We start from the raw sequence: 8698 nt of genomic DNA, 5'->3' as shown, positions 1-8698 counted from the left end.
CTCCTGAGGGCTCCTGGTCCTTCCTGCAGGCTCCATGGCTGGACTTTGAGCCTGGGCGATGGTGGGGCCAGGGAGAGGGCGGCTCCCGGCACAGACCACGCTGACCTTTGGCAGCACCTCGAATGCAGCGCAGACGGGTAGCCATGGAGAGCTCACTGGGGCAGCTGGGCCCCTTGTGGGCTGGGCAGGAGGGCAAGGGGCCGCCCCAGAGAGACAGTGCACCGCGCAGTTTGTGACAGGTGGTGACTCACTGCCTGCCCAGCCATAAAGTTGGGGTGATGGCTCAGCACCCCGGTGTATGCCGGTCTTTGTCCTTAGTGCACCCCTCCCAGCGGCCGAGCCCCACAAAGCTCCTCCTGGAGAGGGCGGTCCGAGTTAGGTTGGAAGCCAGCAGGCGGTTCCCATCCCCACTCACAGGTGCTGCAGGAGAAACTGAGTCTGTGGGAGCAAAGGTTGCAGCCAGTGCTGCGGCGGAGTCCCCTGCCCCCACCCCTCACCTCGCAGGGCAGGCAGTGTGGGCGCTGGGCTCAGGGCCACTGAGCCCATCCAGTGCTGCTCCTGGCCGCAGCAGGTGCCCACTCACCTCAGGCCACCTGCTCCGGGCTCTGAGGAGCAGATCTCAAAGCGTGGACTCTGAGCCAGTGTCCCACTGAGCCACTTTCTCTGCAGACCCTGGCTGCCCCTTCTCCTAGTGCATCCAGCCAGCACCTTCCCTGTTGGGCTGTCTGGGGCCTGGAAGCCAGGGCCTGGCTATTGTCCCCAGGAAGGGACATCTTGGGGACCTGCCCCGCCCTGCCGAGCCTTCGCCAGGCCCCTGTACTGCTCCCCAGGGTCTGGCCAGCCGGGGTCTGGCAGTTTGGAAGTCACCATGGACCTGCAGCACTAACGATGCAGACTGTGGTGGTGGATTCAGGTGTGGCCGCCCCTGCTGCTCCCTCGTCCAGCCAGGGCCACCCTCACCCCTGTCCCCACCCCACGCTGGGCCCTGGCCCGCCCTCACCCCTGTGTTCTTGCTATGGCTGCAGAGCATCACAACTTGGCATTCCAGCCCTTTGTCACCATTGGGGAAACTAAGTCCAGGGGTAAGGGAAGCATCGTAGCCCGAGGGCTGCATCTTCTCAGCCTCAGAGCAAAGCATGGCCAGGAGCCCAGTGCTCACCGGGGGAGCTGGGCGGGGCGGGAAGCCCTGGGGATTCCTGCACCCCCTCCATTAGCTAAAGGACCCAATGGGGCCGCTGCTTCCGTCCTCTCCTGAGGGCGCCTCAGGACCCCCATTCCAGGGTTGGCGCCCTCCTTGCTTCTTTCTCTCTGCAGGCTCTTCCGCTTCCTTCTTTGGGGGAATCTTCCTTGGCCCTGTGCCCAGGTCCATCCCCAGCCCCCGGGGCCTGGGCATCTGCCTGGGGCCTTGCTGAGCTCCTGGCCTTTGCCTGCATTCTGATCTTACATAGAGGGCGGAGCTCTGAGCTGCTGTGTTCTTTGGCTAATGAGAGTGCAACAGCAGGGGACTTTCCAGAGCAATGGGCATCAGGGCTCAGCTTTGGAGGTTGAGTAGGAGTTTTCCATGAGAAAGTATACCATAACAAGGGCCTGGGCAGTGCAGGAGCATCCCCCAGGGCCTCAGCCTGAGCTTGCTGTCCGTGGCTTCCCCTGCCAAATGCTCAGTTCCTCCCCTGCTGTCAGAGAGGTGTCTGCAGCGCTGGGTCTACTTATTTCTGCAGCTGTGTGAGCCTCTTCCAAGCCCCTTCTGCTGTGGCTGGGCAGGGCCTGGGTATGGTCCCCATTCTTAAGCCAGGCATCCTCAAAGTGCCCCACCCGGAGGAGGTTGCAGGTGGGGCCAGGAGGACTCCCTGATTCTCTGGTGGATGGGCCCGGGAGGCTGGGCCTACTGTGTGCCGGGTACTGGGGACACAGGGATGGCACCATCCCACAGCTTACGGAGGGGAAAGGGGTTGAGGAGGAAACGGCGGGTGGCAGGGAGGCCTGGTGGGGGGGGCCCTGAGGAAATTCACTGGTACAGAGAACGTCCAAGAAGAGTGTGCTGTGTGGGGAAAGGGCTCCAGAAGCTGCTGGGTCATGTGTGGAGGGCTGGAGGGACAAGAGGGCAGGGCCAGTCCCCCTGGCTGTGCAGGTCCCAAGGAGATGGGAGGGCCTGCATACTGCAGGTCTGCGCTGTGGAGCCCCCTCGCTCTGTCTGTCTGTGCAGCCTGGGGTCCCCTCCACCCCTCTGAAGGCCAGGCTAGTCCTGGGCTGCACCAGCCAGGCAGACCAGAGGCCCCGCCCTCCCATCTTATGAAGGCTGGCTGGAGAGGCCCACCCGCCCCAGGCAGAGTCCCCTGAGCAGGACCCCCGTGAGCAGGGCTGCAGGGTCCACAGCCACAGGAGAGGACTGGACAGTGTGGGGACTGAGTGCACTTGGGGGCGCTGGCAGCATGGTCATGGAGGGATGGCACCTGCCCAGGCCAGTCAGAGCAGCTGGCTCTGAGAGAGGTGGCCTAGGGCAGGGACTGGGGACAGCCAGTCTCCTACAGAGCTGGGCAGCCCGGCCACTCCTGATTCATGCGGTCATCCTGCGTTCCCTTCTTGGTCCTGGGGTTCCCCTGCCTCTGCTGAGGGGGCCTCTGGTGGGGACTTAATGTGCTGCCAGCGTTCTGTTCAGGCGGTGACAACACACCGGAGAGAGACAGCTTGAAAGGGGCACGGCGACTGTGGCTCCCGGCTTGAGCTGGTTGGTCTCACTGGTTTGGGCCTGAGGTGAGCAGAGAACACAAGAGCCCGGGAGGAAGAGCCCGGGACAAGGTACTGTCCCCAGGGTCCCCCTCAGGGTCCCCCGGGCTGGACCCCACTTCCTGAATCTCCATCACTTCCTGTAATTGATAATCACAAGCCCATCAAGTGTGATTAATCTATGGACGACCTATGTCCTCATGATCCAGTCACCTTCCCAAAAGCCAGCCAGCCTGTGACCGAGCCCCCCACTGAGGTCTCTGGGGACATGTTAGCAAGGGTGGAGGCTGGTGGACCTGTGTGACAGCTGTCACCAGGGCGCCATCTGGACACCCAGCGCCTCTCCAGTCTGGTCCGAGGCGGCAACAAGCTCAGACCCAGCTTCTAGTCCGGGAGGCCTGGAGGGCAATGCTGTCAGAGGGTGCGTTCTCGTCAGCCACAGGGAGGGAAACTGAGGCCTGCTAGGTCTGTAGGGTGAGGCGCTGGCTTTGGGGCCCTGGCTAGGCCTTGGATGGCAGAGGGGTGCTGGGGCCAGCTGCTGGGTCCCTTCCTCTGGCAGGGCTTGGGAGACGCTGGCTGGCATGAAAGCCACCAGACTAGACACAGCCGGGATCTTCCCTGAACGCGTCCCCAGGGTCGGGTGGTGAATGCTTAAAACGCTGCGCCTCCCAGAAAGCAGGCTAAATCCACGCCAATGTCCTTCGGGGTGGTCGGGAGGGGAGGTGGGGGTCCCTGACGGCAGGTGCTGGGTGTCAGTCACCTGATGGCGGAGGTCGGTGCCCGCCTGTTGCAGTGGGTGGGAGTCCAGAGGCTTCCCTGGACCTCTGTGGGCAGCGGGGCCCTCTGCACCAGTGTGGCCTCCTGTGGGAGGCGCTCCGTGCTGCCCTCTGCGCTGCCTCTGGGTTACTAAGGGCTCGTCCAGCCCCCTGAGCAGACAGGGCCTCGGAGGGCTGCTCTGTGGCTGCTCTGAGATGGCACCGGGATGCCAGGTGACCCGCAGGACTCCTCCTAACTGCTCCGTGGAGACCTGGAGGCTTCCGATGTGCCCCCTGCACCTCCGGGTCCCGGGCAGGGCGCCACGTGTGGGAGTGGGGGCCGCAGGGTGGTGGGCCTGGGTGTCGGGGTCTCGCGGCCTGCGCCTCTCGCTATCTCTCAGCTGCGCGGCCAGGGTCACTCCAGGCGCATCCGGGCTCGGCCCCGCCCGGGCTGGGGTTGGCGCCCCTTTTGGAGCGGGCCTGGCGTGGCCTAGGCGCCCGGGTACCCCTCCCCTGGGCTCCCCAGGGCCAGGCGTCCAGGCGAGGGCGCCCCCAGCGACCCCCGGCTCTAGCCTGCAGGACACCAGAGGCGTTTGCGGGAGGCGCGCGCCCCCTGGTGGCCACGCGGGAAACTTCCGCGGGCCCTGGTCCTCAAGGTCGCCCCAACCACACCCCCAGGGGCGAACACCACACCGAACCTCCGCACGCAGGGCCAACGCGACACCGACCGTGAGCAGGAAAAGTACGGGAGAAATCCTCATTTCTTGATGCTAAATTAAATGCACTCAAGTTGCGGTGTGCTTAGATGCAAATGTTCATTTATTTCCCATGCAAGGAGAAGGCATCGTTGCAGCCCCCACCACCTTAGTGGGTGTGGGGGTGAGGCGTGAGCCGGTTCCGCCCAAGGGGGTGAGTAGTGTTCACCCGCTGCCACCTTCCAGGCCCGGGGGCTGGGGCCGGGGGCTTGGGGCGTGGGCCTCAGTGTGACTTGCCCTTTCCTGCATGTGAGTCCTATTTTGGGGGATCTTGGGGCGTCACCAGCTCAGCACCCTTCTGCAAAGCTGTCATATCTCTGCTGCCCCTGAGGTGGCCCCAGGGGATGGCAGGGACATCGCCCCAGGCCACCTGCAACTCCCACAGGGAGGCCCCAGGAAGGAAGGTCCTGGTCCTTCAGCTTTTGATCCTGAGGGACTGGCCTGCCAGAGAAGAAAGCCTTCCCAGAGCTACAGTGAAGCTGACTGACCAGAGGGACAGAGCGACCTGGCAGAGGCCCTGGTTTGTCACCACAGGGCTTCCCAGGACTTGCTACCTCTAGTTTGTGAGGAAATCAGAAGCACCCACAGGGACAAGGACACCTTTGTCAGCTGCCAGCTGTGCAGCTCCTGCTGAGCCTGAAGGTGTGAGAGCTGGGGGGTGTGGGGTCCCCATGACCCACCAGGCAGCTCCAGGGAACTAGGCCCCAAGTACCCCCGAGAGAGAGCCTTCTGGCCAGCTCAGCTGCGAAGGCTGTGTCAGTGTGTGCACCCAGGAACCGTCACCTGAACAACATGCTGGGGGTAAATGTATGCACAATGCGTATCCTCGCTAATTATTTTGACTAATTACAGGTCTGTTGGGAGTGGCCAGAGTCTCACACAGAAGGCTGTGGACCCGTTCCCTGCCTCCCCCGGGGCTGTGTCTTGTGTTAGCAGCTCCAGGAAGTCAGCACTGGCAGCCTGTGCCTGGTTCTCTGCCGTCACCACACCTACAGATTCCATACTGCAGCCAAGATGCAGGGCTCGGTGCCTGGCTGCCTGTCTTCTCCCTCCCTGCCTCCCTTGCTTCTGTGAGCCTCTCCCGAGCTCCAGCTCTGAGCTGGGCATGGACCAGCCTGCCCCGTCAGTCCAGCTGCAGCCCTAGGGAACCACAGCCCACCAGGCAGGATGTTTGTAAGAAGCGACACAGAGTCGCAGCAGATCTCTGGCCCAGATGAGCTCAAGGGCAGGGTCGGATCTCTGCTGTGACGCAGGAATGGACAGGAATGAGTGGGGCAGGAGGAGAATATGGAGGAGGAGGGACCAGACGTGCCACAGCTCGGCCAGCCTGCAAGGGCTCTGCAGTGGGAGGAGAGGAGACCGCCGCCAGCATCCAGGGAGGGGGCAGTGGGCTGAGCCCTGCCTCCCATGGCGCCATCAGCCGAATGTCCCTTGTGTGTCCCCCTGGCCATTTGGCCAGAGAGCTCCACTGGCAGGCAAGCTCCTCCTCCATGTTCCTCTCGAAGTGCACACAGGGGATGCCGCAGGAGGAACCATTTCTTTCATCAAAAGATTCCGTGGCATAAGTGAATTTACCTCACTGTGAGGGTGGCCAGCGCTGAGTGTGGGTTGGAATGGGTCACCAGGAAGCAGTAAAGTTCCGGTGAGGGAGGAGCTGGTGTGCACAGGCATCGGGGTGGTTCAGGGATGTGTTCGGGAGAGTTAGCCTGGGGGGCCATTTATTCGGAAGCCCAAGTTAGGGCTCGACACACTTTCTGTTTGCAGCACTGCGGCTGTGATTGTGAAGCATCAGTGCTGTCAGCACAGGCTGCAGAGGGGCGGATGACAAGGGGGAGGGCCCGGGAGGCGCAGGTCCCCCTGGATGTGGTTTGCTGGGATGAGCCCGCCCCGCTTCTCTGTCCTTGTTTGCAAGGTCAAGAGTGTGACAGCCATGGAACCCTCTGCGTGACCCGTTTTTTTCAAGCCACTTCAGCCCCTGGGGATGATCTGGGGCCGGGGGGTCGGCCGCGCTGTGTCCTGGGCATATGGCAAGCAGCGCTGTCTCTGCGAGTGGGGGGAGGGTCACCGTCAGGGGTTGCTGCCCAGCTGCCCTGTTTGGGGGTGCCCACGAGGTGTGTGTGGCTTCAGTGGCACAGGTTCTGCAGGGCAGACAGTCCTCTCCCTCTGTGACTCCATTTATGAGGGCAGATCAACGTGGGTGTGCAAGTCTCTCATTCACCAACAGGATTTAAGAGATTCTGGCAGGAAGAAAACTTTGCTCTTCTCACGCGAGTCCTGTGTTAGGAGGGGAAGTCAGAGTGGGGCGAGGCACTCAGGAAGAAGTCCGAGGCCCCAAGACTGGTCAGAGAGAGCTCAGAGGACCCAGGGGAGGTTGAGTCACAGCATCCCCTGCCCCCATCCAAATCCTGGTCGCCCGTGTGGAGGTCACTGGTGCGTGTGTGCCGCTTCACCACCAGGGGGCGCCCCAAGACGTGCGGTGTGTGCGGGAGGTTGGCCTCCGGTGCTTATGTTCCTGCTTGTGGGTGTGTGGGAGAATCCTTGCAAGTAGGTGTGAGTGAGTGTGTGCCGTGGGTGCCATTGTGGGGTGGAGCTGTGACTCCCACCTTGGGAAGCTGGCTCGAGATGGTTGCATCTCGCGGTCCTTGGCTGGCTGGGGAACAGAGGCTGTGGGACCAGAGGCATCTCTAACTCTGGGTGACCTCATGTGCCTGGCCTGGCACCCCGCATCATTCGGCCATCCAGGGGCTGTGAGCAGGGGCCGGGGAGCTCTGCAGAGTTGAGGTCGGGGCTATGTGGCAGCTGTGAGCAGGGGCCCGTTGGTGAGGGACCTGCCAGCTGAACCTGGGCCTGCCAGGGGTGGGCTGTTCCCGGGCTGGGCCAGATGGCTGTGGGCAGAGGGGTGTGAGGGGCTGGCCACCTGCTGTTACACCTGTCCCCTGGCCTGGGTGTGGGCCTTGGTGGGGCTAGGGGAAGGCCTGGCGGGCTGGCCCGCCACAGGGGGCGGGGCTCGGCCAGGGTGGGGGTGGAGCTCAGCGTGCTGCTAGCACTGGTGCTCTGGGGCGGGGAAGCCCCGCACTCAGGCTTGCTGTGCTGTCCCTCACGCAGTGTGGCAGGCGCTGGGCTCCAGTGTGATGCCCCTCCTGGGCAGAGGCCTCAGGCAGATAGGAAAGTCCCATGCGCACCCACCGTGTCCCTGTCACCTCATGCCCCTCCTCTGGCACCTGGTGCTCGCTCCCCCACCTCTCTTGGCAGGTGCTGCCCAGCTGTCTCCCTGCCAGCAGCTCAGGGCTGGGGCACCTGTGGGCAGGACAGCCAGGGCCTGCTCCTTGGGACCAGGCATGGGCAGGAGGAGGCGATACCACCTGAGAGGGCAGGTGTGAGGGACCAGGGCAGCTGCCCTGACCCGTGTCTCCTGGGCAGCTGATGAGGAGAACATTTTAAACAAAAATGTTTCTGCCCACTGAGCTCTTCCAGGTGTGGAGGGTGGAATTCAGGCCCAGTGCTGGATGCTGCCCGAGCCGGTGGGCCCCCCTCGGGTGAGTAAGGTACCTCAGTTGCCTCCTCTCGCACCCACATCCTGGTCACTGGCCTGGAGGTGACCCCTTGTCACCCAGAGGAGCAGAACCATGTCTTTCATATCACTGAGGGAACCGAGGACCAGGAAATTTCCGTAGGACCATATTCTGGGTGTTCCTCCCGCAGGGCCTTTGCACATGTGGCTCCCTCTCTCTGGGCACACGACCTGGTTTTTCTCTTCTCATCCTTTGGCCTGTCACTTTATCAGAGACCTCCCAGGCTATAGATGGGGGCTGTGACTTCAGGGCGCCGGGTAGGCAGGATGACCTTATCAGCAGACTCTGGGGTCCCCCAGCCACTGCCCCTCTGATACCAAAGGTGTCAGGTGTCAAGCAGGAGCCAGGCCTGGGCAGGAGTGGGGGCAGGGGCTGGTGGGCTGTGTCTCGTCCACTCACTCCTGACCCAGGCTTGTCAATGGATGGCCTGACCCACAGAATACTTGATAAGGTGCAGCTTGATGGGCCAAGCAGCCTTCTGGAGGCGTGGGAGGCCCCATGGGGGGCCCTGCGGGAAGGTGAGCAGAGTGTGAGGTGCCTGGGGTCACCTGAGGCTTTCAGGCTGGCCTGGAGTGCACTGACCACTCTGCCTGGAGCAGCCCCACGATGCCAGGAGCTGGCAGTGCCAGTGTGAGCACAGATGGGGAGGCTGGGGTTCCCGGGCTGCCGGGGGAGGGGCTGGGGGCTCCTTGCCTCCCAGTCAGGCCTGTTAATCCTCAAGGATTGCTGTTACCCCATCTTCCTCTTTGCATTTGCTCTCTGGAGCACCCCTGGGTGAGCGGGAGCCTAGCTACCTCCTTCAGGGACACTCTCCTGTCGCGTCTACCTACCAGATGGACGGTGGCTGTAAAGTTGGGGCCGTGTCCTCCTCACAGAGAAGTCACTGCCACCC

Source organism: Cavia porcellus, unplaced genomic scaffold (assembly GCF_034190915.1).
Source record: "Cavia porcellus strain 051 isolate PalLab524CR breed Dunkin Hartley unplaced genomic scaffold, mCavPor4.1 scaffold_5, whole genome shotgun sequence".
NCBI lineage: Eukaryota > Metazoa > Chordata > Mammalia > Rodentia > Caviidae > Cavia > Cavia porcellus.
The sequence above is the reverse complement of the archived record's forward strand: the minus strand, read 5'-3'. Positions refer to the sequence as shown.